The following is a 3,210-nucleotide window of genomic DNA, read 5'->3' on the forward strand; positions in this document are numbered from 1 at the left end:
TATGGGGGGGACCCAGGCCAGCATGGGAGGCAGTTGGGGATGACCAGGCCTACAGGGGAGGGCAGTTGGGGGTGACCAGGCCAGCTGGGGAGGGCAATTAGGGGCAATCAGGCTGGCAGGGGAGCTGTTAGGCATCGATCAGTCTGGCAGGGGAATGGCTAGGGGGTGATCAGGCTGGCAGGAAGAAGCGGTTAGGGGCAATCGGGCAGGCAGGCAGGTGAGCGGTTGGGAGCCAGCAGTCCTGGATTGTGAGAGGGATGCCAGATTGGAGAGGGTGCAAGCTGGGCTGAGGGACAATGCCCCCCATGCACGAATTTCATGCACCAGGCCTCTAGTATGTATATAAAAAGACTGAGGAAAGATACTTAGCTTCACTTCCTACTTACCCTGCAGGTACATTTCAATTTATTAATGTGCATGGGTCTACTTTATGCTGGGCACTATCAACCAATTTCTTATCTGCTTCCCATTCTCCCTCTCTGGATACGTAGACCTGCATAACTAGAAATATCCATGGAGAGCATGACCTCAAACCAAGCAAAATTAGATCAAACCTGATGGTGAGTACTGGAAGCCCAGCATTGAAACAAGAAATGCAACAAAGTGGGAAATGTTTCTACCTTGGGAAACAGAGGCAACATGTACCCAAACATTTGTCCTATTGCATAGCATACTCCTGGACTGGATGTCTTCACGGGTGAATTTTAGCAAATATTTCAAAAAAAAAGAAAACTAACATTTATCTTTCTCAAACTATTTCAAAAAATTCAAAAGGAGGGATGTTCATTTTATGAGGTCAGCATTATCCTAATTCCAAAACTAAATAAAGACACTACAAGGAAAGAAAATTATATGCCAATATCCCTGGTGAGCATAGATGCTAAAATTCTCAGCAAAGTATTAGCAAAATGGATCCAGCTATACATTAACAAGATCATACACCATGATCAAGTGGGATTTATTCCAGGGATGCAGATGTAGTACAATATCCATAAATCAATAAGCTTGATATATCGCATAAACAAAATGAAGGATAAAGACAACATGATCAGCTCGGCCAGCATTGCTCAGTGGCTTTGTGTCGACCTATGAACCAGGAGGTCACAGTTCCATTCCAGGGCACATGCCCAGATTGTGGGCTTGATCCCCAGTAGGGGGCATGCAGGAGGCAGCTGATCAATGATTCTCATCATTGATGTTTCTATCTCTCTCTCCCTCTCCTTTCCTCTCTGAAATCAATAAAAATATATTTTTTTAAAAATGATCATATCCGTAGATGCAGAAAAAAATTGATAAAATCCAGCATCCATTTATGATAAAACCTCTCAGCAAAGTGGGAATAGAGGCGATATATCTCAACATAATAAAGGCCATATATTAAAACCTACAGCCAACATCATAGTCAATGGGAAAAATCTACAAGTGTTTCCCTTAAGATCAGGAACAAGTCAGAGATGTTCAGTTTCACCACTCTTATTCAATATAGTACTGGAAGTCATAACCACAGCAATCAGACAAGAAGAAATAAAAGGCATCCAAATTGGAAAGGAAGAAGTAAAACTGTCTTAATTGCAGATGACATGATACTGTATACAGACAGTCCTTGGGTTATGTCGGACTCCACGTATGTCGTTTTGTGGTTACGTTGCCATCTCTCATTTATTTATATAAAAAAAGTTTCATTATTTCGACGTATGTACATGTGTGCTTTGGGTTTTTATTATTTATTTACCACAAGTAAAGGTCAGGAATTGTTATCTTTCTTTTAATTTTTTTTTACTGTTCCACTTCATTACTGCTGTGTATGTGCTCTATGTGAGTGAAGTAGGTGCTTATGTAGGTGGGTTCTGACTTACGGTGAAAATCGCGTTATGTTGCACCTTAGGAACGGATCTCCGATGTAATCCGAGGACCTACTGTATAAAGAACCCTAAAGATTCCACCAAAAAACTACTGGTACTGATAAATGAATTCAGTAAAGTTGCCAGATACAAAATAAATATCCAGAAATTAGTTGCATTTTTATATACTAATAATGAGCTATCAGAAAGGAAAATTAAGAAAATCCCATTCACAATTGCTTCAAAAATAACAACATATCTAAGAATAAATTTAACCAATGATGTAGAAGACCTGTACTCAGAAAATTATAAGATACTGAAGAAAGAAATAGAAGAAAATACAAATAAGTGAAAGCATATGCTGTGTTCATGGATAGGAAGAAATAACATCATTAAAATGTCCATACTATCCAAAGCAATCTATAGATTCAATGCAACTTCTATCAAGATACCAATGGAGGAATCATGTTACTTGATATTAAAGTATACTACAAGGCATAATAATCAAAACCACATGGTGCTGGCATAAAAACAGACATACAGATAAATGGAACTGAACAGAGATCAAGAAATAAACCAACCCCTTTATAGTCTATTAATATTTGACGAAGAAGGCAAAGCATACATTGAGGTAAAGATAGTTTATTCAATAAATGGCTTTGGGAATATTGGTCAGATATGTTAAAAAAAATAGAGCACTATCTTATACCATACACTAGAATAAACTCAAAATGGATTAAAGGCGTTTATTTAGACTCTAAACCAGGGGTGGGCAAACTTTTTGACTCGAGGGCCACAATGGGTTCTTAAACTGGACCGGAGGGCTGGAACAAAAGCATGGATGGAGTGTTTGTGTGAACTAATATAAATTCAAAGTAAACAGCATTACATAAAAGGGTACGGTCTTTTTTTTTTTTTTTAGTTTTATTCATTTCAAATGGGCCGGATCCGGCCCGCAGGCCGTAGTTTGCCCACAGCTGCTCTAAACCATAAAAATCCTAGAAGAAAACGTTGGTAGTAAAATCTTGGACATTTCTCAAAGCAATATTTTTTCTGATATATCTCCTCAGGCAAGGGAAATAAGAAAAAATAAAAAAGGGACTACATCAAAGTAAAAAGGTTATGCATAGTAAAGAAAACCATCAACAAAATGAGAATACTACCCACTGAATGGAGAATATATTCACCGATACATCTGATAAGGGTTTAATATCCAAAATTTATAAAGAACTTATACCAGTCTGCATTCCCACCAGCAGTGCACGCGGGTTCCTTTTTCTCTGCATCCTCGCCAGCACTTGTCATATGTTGATGATAGCCATTCTGACAGATGTGCGATGGTACCGCATTGTTGTTTTGATTTGTATCT

The sequence above is a fragment of the Myotis davidii genome, unplaced genomic scaffold (genome assembly GCF_000327345.1).
Source record: "Myotis davidii unplaced genomic scaffold, ASM32734v1 scaffold389, whole genome shotgun sequence".
NCBI classification, from domain to species: Eukaryota; Metazoa; Chordata; class Mammalia; order Chiroptera; family Vespertilionidae; genus Myotis; species Myotis davidii.